The following is a 14,808-nucleotide window of genomic DNA, read 5'->3' as shown; positions in this document are numbered from 1 at the left end:
TCATCAAGATTTCAACAGAAATAGCTCCGGCAAATGAGATTATTGCTGCTATTAATGAATAGAAAACAAATGATCCCTTACAGCCAGTGACAGAGTAAAACTCACAATTTCACACCTTATCAGGGATGAGACTGAATAAAATGATGGATGGAGATTTCTGGAAAAGTTGGTCTGTATCCTTTGCAATCTTGAATTTGCTTCACTCTTGTCATTAAATTGCTGTTTTAAAAGGGACCTGCTGCGTGGACATCCTGTCGATAAAACATGTTTAAATTATTCAGCTGATTAAACTTAATTGTGATTTAAGAAACTTGTTCTGGTTGCCTAGTTACCTTCCAACACATTTCTTCATGCTTCAATCCACTGCTTCCATCTTTAAAGGCATTCTCTTTCTCCTACTTTATATCCTTCGACTCCAGTCTTCATGCCTTCATTGTTTGGTCAAATACTCATGGGGGGTGATTTTAAACCCTAAGAACGGGTGGGTTGGGGGCAGGTGGGAGTTGAAAATAGTTGTTTTTTTGGGTCGCAACCGCAAAATTTTCGGACTTTGCATTCCCAGTGGGAAGCCTGTACTTTTACGCGCTGACATTAAACCCGGAAATAAAGCCGGGTTGCGGTTGTGACTCAAAAAACAATTATTCTCAACTCCCACCCGCCCCCAACCCACCCGTTCTTGGGGTTTAAAATCACCCCCCATGGAGTTTTCGAAGCACTGTTCAATCCTCAATATTTCTTAACTCCATTATTTTCCATTGGTAAGTGCCTATTGGCTTACTTACCAAATTAAAGGGGAATGCACGATCTTTAAAGGCATTGCCATTTTCAGTAGTTTACTCATCAATGCAATCTTGTGACCAGTTTTCTGACCCATGTGATTCTGTGATGTAAGAAATCCTATCAATGACTGGGGGATGTAATAGAATTTTCCACAGCATAAGGGAAAGTGTAGAAATAAATCAATTATTCTACAGTGTTCCTCAATAATGCAAATCCATCGTAAAATGTTCAGTGCCAAAAATTAAAATATTGACGTGAGCTTGAATATTATCTCCAGCTTTTCCATTTGCTTTATACAGACCCACTATTCCTGATCAGCAGTGAGCATAAATTTGCCCGGTATGTATGAGAGGTCAGATTTCTCTACCCAGAGCATCATTCTTTGCATTTCCAAAGGACAATAATTCAAAGGTTCCACAAATAGAGCAACTAATAGGTCACGCTCTGTTTCAACACTAATGGTACAGCCATACACAAACTGATTGAAAATTTCACAAGTAAAAGTAATGTTTAATAGTTTTTTTGATCTGTGCTTATCTTATCTCTGCTTCAGTTAATTAACATGATGATTAAGCAACGGGCCGCCACTGAGCATTCTCATTTTTCAGCATTTTAAATGTGGCACTTGCTGGATTGACACTTTTGTCTCATCAGGCTTAAAGCTTTCACTAGTCATGATGTCTCAACAAATATCACCTCAATGATTCCAATTACACAGTCAACCTCATTAAATTTCAAGTTGACTGTTCTAGTAATTTCAAAAACCTTCCAAAGTGTGTCACCACAATCCTCTTCGGATGAACCCCACAATATTATCTCATTTATCAGACGTCAACACCTTCAGTGTGTCATCTGTCATTAAAGAGGGAGGTGGTAAGAATCTTACCTCCCATAAGGAGTATTGAATGGATATAACCTATGTAGGATTTTACCCACTTTGTAGGATTTCATTCTGACGCTTATAGTTTATAGGTTCAAACCCAGAGGGAAGATCAGTCAAAAACATAAGTCAACGTGTTGATAAAATCAACAATGCTTTATTACTTCTACCAATTATTCAATCAACAGTTAACAATAATACAACCTTAAAGGAGATTCTGTATAACGCCCAAAATCCTTCCCTGCCGACTGCAGCCTTTTCTCTTCTTTTAGAGGGCTAAACAGTACTTCTTTACACCCTGGTTATTGGCAAATCAAGCTTTAATGGTCACCTTCCCTTTAAGTGGTAAAATTCCCCTTACTGGAAATTCTGCCCCCCCTCCCCAGTCTAATGAGCGAGCTCCCAGCACCATGTGCATTCCATACCAAGAGTTTGCAACGCAGCCCCTGGATGTTTTTGTGGGCTTGGTATAAAGCCTGCAGCATGCTGGTCATGCAGTCAGAGCGCCAAGACCAGAAAATATACCTCTACGACTTGTCACCTGTAATTGAAGGATTGTGAAATTAACAGCGCAAAGACTGAGAAGGAAGTGCAAATTGGAGTGGATAAATTCAATGTCAAATCAGGTACAGAAAGGGAAACAGAGAGAGGGAAAGAAAGATTGGATTGAGAGAGAGAAAAGAGACAGAAAGGAAAGGTAAAAAAAATTAATTAAAAATTTTGCATTTTTAAAATCTCCAACAACAATTAAAACCTGAAGGAATGAGACTTCACTCTTGTGACAGTTAATTTTCAGTGCCCGAGAGGTTGACTGGCAGTAATTAACACTTATCACATCGTTAAAAGGGAACTTAGACTCAAATGGACAAGACTTAACTTTCTGGGAAAATATATCAACTTCACGCCGTTCAATCCATTTCAACGGTGAGGTAGACAGTGAGATGCCGTTTTCGCGAAGCCAATGGCAGAGCGGTGCAACTCAGGTAGCAATTTTTGGATTACCGTGTCTAACTGTACATCTGCCCTCACCTGAAGTTACTGTAGCCATTAGCCTCACCGTTATTTTGACAGCAAATTATGGCCCCATATGTTTCTATTTGCTTGGAACTCCTCGTGACGTGTGTCAGCATCAATCCATCACAAGCCAGCCTCCAATTACTGTTGCTATCCCACTTCGATTTCCAGCTCCTATTTCAGCAATTTCTAAGGCCAACCTGAGCTGCTGCACACACGTGCTGTCTTACCAGTCCTACGAGCAGGCAAGTTCTTCAATTGTGCGGTTTTTCAAAGAGACTGCAAATCTGCCACGTGCAAAACTCAAAAACTAGCTCAATAAACTTGTAAACCTCCTTCCTGCACTTTGCACTGGTTCACAGTACCATTAGATGTGCTATTGAATTTGGATGCAAATGTAGACTAACTCTAAGGTACGTAGCATTATGAGTACTGTAGTAATACCTAAGTGCACATGTGTATATGCTGCAGAATTCAAGAAAGCATAGCACAATTAGGTATCACTAATAAATATTTTACAATCTTAAACTAATACTTTACATAACTGCTCTGAACGTCATTGCTTTAGTGGTTTGGTGTACAATGCTTGAACTGATTGGCATGGAACAAAATTCAACCAAAGCGAGAGACAAACAGCATTAGAATAAAGAGTAGTTCAGAAATAAGAGGGATCAGACAGGGGGGGAAATGCGAGGCAGTTTAAGATGGGTTTAGAGTGCATGTGCGTAAATGCAAGGAGTGTGGTAAATAAGGTTGGTGAGCTGCAGGCACAAGTAACCATATGGGATTATAATATAAGGGCGATAACGGAGATGTGGCTCAAACAAGGGGAGGAATGGGCACTTAATCTTCCTGGCCACGATGTATTCAGGAAAGATAGAGAAGGAAAAAAGGAGGGAGGGTGGCAGTGTTGATCAAAGATACTGTTACAGCACTAGAAAGAGATGATGTACTTGAGGGTTCAAAGGCAGAATCTATTTGGTTAGAATTAAGGAACAATAGAGGAGCTATCACGCTGCTGGGTGTATACTATAGGCCACTAAATAGTGGGAAGGAGATAGAGGAGCAAATTTGCAGGCATATTGCAGAAAGATGCAAGGACTTTAGAGTAGTGATAATGGGGGACTTCAATTATCCTAATATAGACTGGGAAAATAATACTGTAAAGGGCAAAGAGGGGGAGGAATTCCTGAAATATGTACAAGAATATGCCAAATTTTGGGTTTTGTGGCCTTGGCCTGTGTGCTTAGATGTCAGCTTTGGCTCAGAGACTTGAGCATATAATCTAGGCTGACAGTTCAATACAGTACTGAGGGAGTGCTGCACTGTCAGAGGCACTGTCTTTCAGATGAGACACTAAACTGAAGCCCCATTTGCCCTCTCAGGTGGACGTAAGAAACGCAAGCTCTTTGTTTTACCCACTGTGAAGTGAGTTGTGGGTAAAAATGGATAAAGAAGAGGTACTAAAAAGGTTGGTAGCGCTCAAAGTGGAAAAGTCACCCGGTCCGGATGGAATGCATCCTAGGTTGCTGAGGGAAGTAAGGGTGGAAATTGTGAATGCTCTGGCCAATCCTCCTTAGATATGGAAGTGCCAGAGGACTGGAGGATTGCAAATGTTACATCCCTGTTCAAAAATGGGGAGAGGGATAAAGTCGGTGACAACGGGCCAGTCAGCCTAACCTGGAGAAACTTTTAGTGACATTAATCCGGGACAAAATTAATTGGCAGTTGGAAAAATATGTGTTAATAAATGAAAGTCAGCACAGGTTTTGTTAAAGGCAAATTGTGCTTGACTAACTTGATTGAGTTCTTTGATGAAGTAACGGAGAGGGTTGATGAGGGTAGTGCAGTTGTTGTGTATATGGACTTTCAAAAGGCATTTGATAAAGTACCACATAATAGACTTGTTAGCAAAATTGAAGCCCATGGGATTAAAGGGGCAGTTGCTGCGTGGATATGAAATTGACTAAGGGACAGAAAGCAGAGAGTAGTAGTGAACAGTTGTTTTTCAGACTGGAGGGAAGTGTGCAGTCGTATCCCCTAGGGGTCCGCGTTGGGACCACTGCTCTTTTTGATATATATCAATGACCTAGACTATATTAATGACCTGGTCTCGGGTATACAGGGCATAATTTCAAAGTTTGCAGATGACATGAATCTAGGGGGTGATTATAGGAGGCAAATGTGGGTGCGTTGGGTCAGGGGGGCTCAGAAAATCATGCAAATCCCGTTCGGATTCAGAAGCCGGCTCCAACGTGACCTGAAAACCGAAGTCCCGCCGGCAATTAAAGCCGAGGGATGACAGTTAAAGAGCCAAATGTATCTTATTGAGATACTTAAGGCACTTTACCTGTGACAGATGAAGGGACTAGAAAGATTTTTAACTTACCTGGGCGGCTTGCCCACCGCTTCTGATTCATACCTGGTGAAACCAGATGTGAAGGACTGGATCAGGGAACAAGAAACAAAACAAATTAAATAAAAAAATGCGCAATGAAATGAAAACACTAAATGCGCCTACCTTTGAAACCTGCTCCGGTGTCCAATGTCTCCCGCTCCGATGTCCCCCTCTTCACTCTCCCGATCTCCACCTATGTCCCCCCTCTTCACCCTCCCGATCTTCCCCTCTCCCCCCGATCATCCCCTCTCCCCCCAAGCTTCCCCTCCCCTCCGATCTTGCCTTCTCCCCCCCCGATCTTGCCCTCTCCCCCCTGATCTTCCCCTCCCCCCCCGAGCTTCCCTTCTCCACCCCGATCTTCCTCTCCCCCCCTGATCTTCCCCTCTCCCCCCCTGATCTTCCCCTCTCCCCCCCGATCTTCCCCTCACACCCCCGAGCTTCCCTTCTCCCCCCAATCTTTCCCTCTCCCCCCGATCTTCCCTTCTCCCCCGATCTTCCCCCTCCCCCGATCTTCCCCTCTCCCCCCAAACTTCCCCTCCCCCCGATCTTCCCCTCTCCCCCTCGATCTTCCCTTCTCCCCCCGAGCTTCCCTTCTCCCCCCGATCTTCCTCTCCCCCCGATCTTCCTCTCCCCCCCGATCTTCCCCTCTACCCCCCTGATCTTCCCCTCTCCCCCCCACGAGTTTCCCTTCTCCCCCCCCCGATCATCCCCTCTCCCCCCGAGCTTCCCTTCTCCCCCCCGAGCTTCCCTTCTCCCCCCCCGAGCTTCCCTTCTCCCCCCCCGATCTTCCTCTCCCCCTCGATCTTCCTCTCCCCCCCGATCTTCCCCTCTGCCCCCCCCGATCTTTCCCTCTCCCCACCACGAGTTTCCCTTCTCCCCCCCGATCATCCCCTCTCCCCCGAGCTTCCCTTCTCCCCCCCGAGCTTCCCTTCTCCCCCCCAATCTTTCCCTCTACCCCCGATCTTCCCCTCTCCCCCCCAAACTTCCCCTCCCCCCGATCTTCCCCTCCCCCCCCGATCTTCGCCTCTCCCCCCCGATTTTCCCTTCTCCCCCCGAGCTTTCCTTCTCCACCCCGATCTTCCCCTCTACCCCCCCGATCTTTCCGTCTCCCCCCCACAATTTTCCCTTCTCCCCCCCCCCCCGATCTTCCCCTCCCCCCCGATCTTCCCCTCTCCTGGCCCTCGCCCCCGGTCTTCCCCTCTCCCCTCCCGATCCTCCCCTCTGCCTCCCGATCTTCCCCTCTCCCCCCTACCCTGGTCTTCCAGTCCAGCGCCGGATCTTTCATTCTCCCCCCCACCCTGGTCTTCCAGTCCAGCGCTGGATGACATCTGCTCTCTCTCTTTCCCACCCCCCTCCCTCATGTTGCAGCTCCTGACGGCAGCCAGCCTGTCAATCAGACTAGCTGTCGGGTGCGAAACCCGGAGAGGACGTTAACCACAATCAATCAACGTGCTATCGCATCAGGAGCAGTAAGTTTGGTTCATGCGGGTTTGCCACGCGCCCAATCGCCCCGCCGCTGCTATTCCACCTCCCCGCTAATATCGGGGCCATAGTGTGGAGGATAGTAACAGACTTCAGGAGGACATAGACAGACTGGTGAAATTGGCAGACATGTGGCAAATAAAATTTAACGCAGAGAAGTGTGAAGTGATGCATTTTGGTAGGAAGAATGAAGAGAGGTGATATAAACTAAATGGTACAATTTTAAAGGGGGTGCAGGAACAGAGAGACCTGGGGGTGTACGTACACAAGTCTTTGAAGGTGGCAGGACAAGTTGAGAAGGCTGTTAAAAAGGCATACGGGATCCTTGGCTTTATAAATAGAGGCATAGAGTACAAAAGCAAGGAAGTTATGTTAAACCTTTATAAAACACTGGTTAGGCCTCAGCTGGAGTATCGTGCCCAATTCTGGGCACCACACTTTAGGAAGGATGTCAAGGCCTTAGAGAGGGTGCAGAGGAGATTTACTAGAATGGTACATGGGATGGAGGACTTCAGTTATGTAGATGGACCGGAGAAGCTGGGGTTGTTCTCCTTACAGCAGAGAAGTTTAATGATAGAGGTGTTCAAAATCATGAAGGGTTTTGATAGAGTAAATAAGGAGAAACTGTTTCCAGTGGCAGAAGGGTCGGTAACCAGAGGACACAGATTTAAGGTAATTGGCAAAAGAACCAGAGGCGACATGAGGAAAAACTTTTTTACACATCAAGTTTTTATGATCTGGAATGCACTGCCTGAAAGGGCGGTGGAGGCAAATTCAATAATAACTTTCAAAAGGGATTTGGATAAATTCTTGAAGTGGAAAAATTTGCAGGAAAAGAGCAGGGGAGTGGGACTATTTGGGGTAGTTCTTTCAACGAGCCGGCACAGGCACGATGGGCCGAACGGCCTCCTTCTGAAATTCACCCTGCTGCACCATGTTTACATCAGCAGTCACATATGTATCATTTAAACAAATATCATGAAAAGCAGATTACAGTTGAGAGATGATCCCAGCAGTGGGTGTTAGAGGATGAATCGTTTCTACTGCTACAAGCTCACGTATTCTCTGGTTGCTATACGAAGACAACGGTGGTAAATTCGGTCTTTGAGTGACTGACACATTTTCCCTCGACTTGTCTTGGAGTTTCCCTGTAAGGTAATATTTGTAAATTTCAATTGCATAGGTAACTAGTCATAAATTAGATTGGTTTATTGAGCTGGTACAGTATTATATTGGACTGCCTATAGTCAAAGTATGAAGTAAATACTCATTTACTATTACTTTAAAATGTAATACGGCTGATTCTACTTACAAATGATAAGTGATTTGTTGCACTTTAGCATAAGTGAAACTTCTCAAGGCACTTACTATATTAAGTAAAGCTACGCTTGTCTAGTACTAATTGTAAAAATTGGGAGAGTAGAGACACAGTGGCTTTGAAATTACACTATGGGATGTATGAACTCTCAACACATTTTCCTGACACCGTCTGGTATTGTAGCCGATTTATTTTAACAGGTTACTGCCTCCATTAAAACAGAAAAAGAAATTTCAGATCACTCTAATATCTCACAGACTAATATCAGGGCCAATGTCTAAATAATTTGGGTACCTATTTTTAAACTCTAAATAAAGTGCTTTGAGTTCAGTAAATCTGCAGAGCTGAGAGATGGAGGGGGGAGGAGGGTGAGACTGTGGGGTCAGTGGGCAGGAATATCGACCTTTCACCTCTGCGTGATGCTTGTTCGCAGGCTTGCATTAAATTCTTTGACAATCCCTCATGCTTCACCAAACCAGTATTATATAGAATCCCTTGTGTTAGTATCCGCTGCTTAGTATAATGGGTTCCAACATTGACCTCTTATTTCTGGAACCTAATTTTAAATTCAGCCCAGTCTGATGAAACGAATTGCATGAGTTTAGGTAATCTTAATGCACTTCCTCAGAAGTGCAACATTCAGCCCTTCTCCCCCCACCCCATACCCAAAATAATTTGAAAAGCAGTTAAAAGCCAACTCGTACATTCATGCGGAATACATTGTGCTATTGCAGTATCTCCAGCTAGATTCCTGCTAAATGCAGATCTTTGACTTTCAGGTGGCGGGTATGGTCACATCTTTTGTTGCTCACACATCCGGGGTAATTTTGACTTTGGGCAATAGTGTAAAATGGGCAATATCGATTCAGCTGCCCGTTATACATCTCTCCCGATTTTTATTCCCACTGAAGCCAAGCTGTGGCAGCCTGGAGTTTTATTATGGCACTAGGAGGAGTCAGGAGCACCTCGTGCTCCACATTCAAGTAAGGTTTAAAAACTTTTACATCCCCAGGAGAAGGCTAGACTATAGTTACTTTCCTTGGGCAGCTGTAGAAACAAAAAAACCTGTCATAGCTTGCGCATGCATTGAGTCCTCTGATACTCTGCTCTTTGAGCAGCTCCTGGATTCACACTACCTTTTTGTAAACCATGACAATTATCTCTGGACCCTTACGGTAGGACACTGGATACTTCAGTTCACGGGGACTTCACTGGGACCGTCAGCTCACTTCGAGGTCTTTTCCATTTGAGAACACAAGAGGCACTCAGTGAGTTAATGACATTTTTGCATTCCATAAGTATTGCAGATTTGTACAGACATTATCACTGGAAAAAAACTATACAAAACCATCTGTTATAGATGGAAAAGGGAAAAGCCAGCTATGAGACCAGAAAGCCTCTACTCATTGCCAGTAAGTACAGTGCTAAATTATTATGCTGATCTATAAAAGGCAAAAACAACTATAGTTTTGCTGGGGAAAGTTGCTAACTTTGTTGTGCTTGGGGTAAACCCTAGGCGGGGAGGAAATGGGATGTTCTGAAATGCATCAGGAGTCATTTTTGGTCATAATTCTCGATTTTAATCATCAAAGGAGCATTGTCTATTGGCGTTGTCTACCAGGTTTGTAAATGAAGATACATGTAACAATGTGACGGTGAACGATTACATTTGCCATGACATATTCTCCAGGCTAAGAAGAAACTTTGATTGGACAATTCCGTATTGCAGGGTGAACCAATCCAACTCAGCAGACTCTCAGATGAGCTTACATGGTATGCTATACCTGTCTGAAAACTCCCTCGTGAGGTGACAATGACCCTTAATATTTGATGTATTTGTGTTGATGTGGCCTCATTTTGAAGCGACTTTTATAATTTAGTTAACTTCTTAGCTCCATTATGATAATTTCCAACTGTATCATTCATCATTCTCCTTAATGCAGCAACAAAACTCTAAAAATGACCTCCATAATTATTATAAAAATGCCGTAGAATTAGAAAGTTAAAATAATCTGAAAGAAAAATAGCAAATAACTTGACTTTTTTGTAAGTAGTTTGCAATCAGTTTTCAGGTACCCAAAAAAGGTTACCTTGAAAAAAGGTTAATGCCATATATCAGTGCACAAACACTTAAATAAGGGTTGGATCTGACCATGATAAACGCAGTTTACAGCTGCAAGGAGGTTATTCTGGGGGCAGAAGTTTCAATGGTCTTTAGGCTGTTATAATTATTTAATTGATTCTTGTTAATCATCTTTTTAAAATTGAGATAATACCATAATAGCACTGGTTGGTGTCAGTTAGAAATGTAGAAACTTCCTTGTTGTGATTACTGACAATTTTCAGACAGGTAAATATTAGACTGTGACATAAGCACTATATGGAAATCAATATACACATCTGTGTACAATTTTTCCTCTCCTCCTCGGAAAGATTTACTCCTTGCTGTAAGATTGTTTCTCAGGTCCTCCAGTACCTCACTCAAGAGCAACCCTGCTATGCAGTCAAGAGATTGATTCCGTCATCATTGGTTTATACAAAGTTGGTAGAAATTAAGGCCGTGATTATAAAAGATGTTGGTCTCAGCTTCAGTTTGGCTAGTTTCAGTATTTATAACGGGCTTTCAAAAGAGGTTAGTTTTAGACAGCTCCTCTCTCAGAGGAATCATTTTGTTGTATCTGTAACTGTTTCTAGGTCGGAATGATGTATTTGTTCAACTCCATATTTGGGACAGGAATCCATGCCCTACCTATAACGTTTGCTGATGCGGCCTGGTTGGCTGGCATTAACATTCTTCTCCTTACCTCGTTGATGAGGTACAGTATCACAGCTTACAGAATAATAAGACCTTTTTATAACTGCCAGTGCCTTCACTTACATGCAACTAGTTGCTGTGACAAATAATAGATTTGCTATGGTTTGTGTATCCCTGTACGGCCAGGCCAACTCAACCTTTTAAACCAGCAAATACCTCGCAAAGTCAGTAGCCAAAACTGGCATCCCACACAGAGAGGAAGAAAGAGAAATCTAGCAGCAAGCTATTATTTGTTGCAACGAGGCTTTACCTCCGCGTTACACTGCAACAAAATACTGGGCATTGTTTAACATTCTTTCAGCTTTGTGTGAGATTTACCCCAGAATAAAATTGACGCAGGACTGTAGGTTTTGTTCAGAGAGTCACCACCCCCCCCTCACTTTTCATTTCTCTTATTTCAGAAAGCTCACTGCTAAATGTTAATATTCTATTATTTATGATATATTATTTCAAAGGCATAATTGGAGAAGGTGATATGAGATTGTTTCTGATTAAGCTTTATTTTTTTTCTCTGGCTTTCTCTAACTGAGGCTAGATGCAGTGTTGGTTCAAAAAGCTTACATTATGCCTGATATTATTTACTATAGACTGAAATGATCCAATTAACCAGAGATTGATGTATGCTGTGTGAGCTTCTGGGTTGTAATGGACTATGAGAGTGATTTTAGTAAAAGTTAATTTATTTCCAATATACATGTATGATTGTGCTTGGATTGTGGGGATCATTAAGAGAACGCTGAAAGAGAGACCTATCTGTTCAAGTGGAAAGTTAATTACTGAATAGTAATTAATTGAATTTACTGGGTTACTGTTTCCCCTCTTAGTTCTTACCTTTTTTATTCCTTCACATAAAATCATTATTGCCAAGATGGAAGGACATTAAGGGCCGATTATCTTAATGTACTTGTTCCGTCTTTTAACAGTTATATTACTGCAATCTTCATTATTGAAACCATGGCTGCAGCCAATGTTAAACTTCACTGGGTAAAGATGGAAGAACCAAAAAAGGTTACATTTATTATTTATTCTGACAGTAGCACCACACGACCATATGAGCCTGCATCCCTGAACTGTAGCTCTGATGAATATGAATTTAATAAACTTAAGACCCTATGGCTGTGAAGTGCAATTTTCTCTGAAGGAAATTCAAAGTTATGCTAGAAGGACTAGAAACAAGATCATTCATTGCCTTTACTGGCTTTTCGTTGGACTGATGAGAGTACAGATTTGAATAAGACTGATGTGAAAGTGTTCAAATGAAGTCCAACAAAAATTGGGTTTCACACATACTAACTAATCTAAGTCCACAAGATTTCTAGAGGCTAAGCCAGTGGAACACAATTCATATTTGTCACCATAAATTATTAGAGAATCTGCCAAATTTTGGTTTTTTTGCCTTTGGCCTGTGAGCTTCGATGTCAGCTTTGGCTCAGAAGGCTGTGGGTTCAAGCCCCACTCCAGAGCACATGTTCTAGGCTGATGCTTCAGTGCAGTACTGAGGGAGTGCTGCACTGTTGGAGGTGCTGTCTTTCAGATGAGACATTAAATTGAAACCCCATCTGCCCTCTCAGGTGGACGTAAAAGATCTCGTAGCACTATTCGAAGACGAGGAGGGAGTTCTGGCATCTTGGCCAACATTTATCCCTCAACCTAAACAAATTATCTGGTCATTTAATCTCATTGCTGTTTGTGGGACCTTGCTGTGTGCAAATTGGCTGCTGCATTTCTCTATGTTACAACAGTGACTGACTGAGGTCATGAAAGCACTATATAAATGCAAGCTTTTTTTTACACACTGTGAAGTGAGTTGTGGTATGGAGAGGAGATTCTCATCAGTCTGGGCTGGATTCAAAGCCAGGTCATATAAATGCAAGAAGAGTATTTTAACCCAATGCTTATTTTGTCCCCTTATTTAATATTCCACATTCAACAGTAACTTCTAGTTAAGGAAATGAGGAAAAACCAGGGCATATTTTCTGATGAATAAAAAATTTCATTAAACATTTTATACTTAAATACTTGCTTGTGGTCCATTCACGGAATCTCGACAATACAAGATTTAATTGTGTCGTAAAAGAATGTGTACAAAAAATGTGGAACTGTTAGCAAGGAGATGAGGTCAGATATAGAGCATGATGCCTTGTATTGGATCAACTTAATAAGTGTACAATAAGTAACCAGATTTCCAAACTATTTTTTATTTGATAAGATAATTAGGCAAAGTTTGTTTCATGGGCCTTTGTAGATTGCTTTTATAGATAGTATTGTATCTCAGATCATTTTCGTGAAGTTAAATGTTAATAGATAGCAATTATCTACTGATTGTGAACATACTATTAGTAAGGAAAAAAGGGATTTTCTATTCTCAGTAACTTATTCAAAAAGTGGTTATGCCTGAGTGTATTTCACATTCTATAAGAACAGGGACAAAACACTTTCATTATTCCATTATTAAACTTAAACATTTTTCTATTATTTTAGTTTGACAGTCCCCGTCTTGAATGCAGGAGGGATGTTATGTTTCAGAGATTTTCAAATCGGCTTAAAACGAGGTACCTTCGAGAAGCACTGACAAAATCCAGTTTGCCTAATGTCTAGCTGGATAGTCTTCGAGCCAAAAAGACGTTTGAGTTTATTTGCAAGTTCGGACAAATTTGACGCCCACTATCCAAGTGCGAGAACCAGTTACGAGATCGTGAGAGCATTTAGGAGCAATAATAGGACAAAGTCAGCATGGCTTTACGAAGGGGAAGTCATGTCTGACAAATTTGCTTGAGTTCTTTGAGGACATAACGTACAGGGTGGATAAAGGGGAACCAGTGGACGTAGTGTATTTAGACTTCCAGAAGGCATTCGACAAGGTGCCACATAAAGGATTATTGCTCAAGATAAAGAATCACTGGATTGGGGGTAATATTCTGGCATGGGTGGAGGATTGGTTATCTAACAGGAAGCAGAGAGTTGGGATAAATGGTTCATTCTCGGACTGGCAACCAGTAGCCAGTGGTGTTCCGCAGGGGTCGGTGCTGGGTCTCCAACTCTTTACGATCTATATTAACGATTTGGAGGGGGGGACCGAGTGTAACATATCAAAGTTTGCAGATGATACAAAGATGGGAGGGAAAGCAGAGAGTGAGGAGGACATAAAAAACCTACAAGGGGATATAGACAGGCTGGGTGAGTGGGCGGAGATTTGGCAGATGCAATACAATATTGGAAAATGTGAGGTTATGCACTTTGGCAGGAAAAATCAGAGAGCAAGTTATTATCTTAATGGCGAGAAACTGGAAAGTACTGCAGTACAAAGGGATCTGGGGGTCGTAGTGCAAGAAAATCAAAAAGTTAGTATGCAGGTGCAGCAGGTGATCAAGAAGGCCAATGGAATGTTGGCTTTTATTGCTAGGGGGATAGAATATAAAAACAGGGAGGTATGGCTGCAGTTATATAAGGTATTGGTGAGACCGCACCTGGAATACTGCATACAGTTTTGGTGTCCATACTTAAGAAAAGACATACTTGCTCTCGAGGCAGTACAAAGAAGGTTCACTCGGTTAATCCCGGGGATGAGGGGGCGGACATATGAGGAGAGGTTGAGTAGATTGGGACTCTACTCATTGGAGTTCAGAAGAATGAGAGGCGATCTTATTGAAACATATAAGATTGTGAAGGGGCTTGATCGGGTGGATGCGGTAAGGATGTTCCCAAGGATGGGTGAAACTAGAACTAGGGGGCATAATCTTAGAATAAGGGGCTGCTCTTTCAAAACTGAGATGAGGAGAAACTTCTTCACTCAGAGGGTAGTAGGTCTGTGGAATTTGCTGCCCCAGGAAGCTGTGGAAGCTACATCATTAAATAAATTTAAGACAGAAATAGACAGTTTCCTAGAAGTAAAGGGAATTAGGGGTTACGGGGAGCGGGCAGGAAATTGGACATGAATTTAGATTTGAGGTTAGGATCAGATCAGCCATGATCTTATTAAATGGCGGAGCAGGCTCGAGGGGCCGATTGGCCTACTCCTGCTCCTAGTTCTTATGTTCTTATAGTGGCCATTTTTTGCTGTCAACTCGTAAAGTGAATGGTGTGGGAAGTGAAAATGTCATACTGATGCAGGAAATATTGCT

Source organism: Heptranchias perlo, chromosome 22, assembly GCF_035084215.1.
Source record: "Heptranchias perlo isolate sHepPer1 chromosome 22, sHepPer1.hap1, whole genome shotgun sequence".
NCBI classification, from domain to species: Eukaryota; Metazoa; Chordata; class Chondrichthyes; order Hexanchiformes; family Hexanchidae; genus Heptranchias; species Heptranchias perlo.
This window is presented reverse-complemented; position numbering follows the sequence as displayed.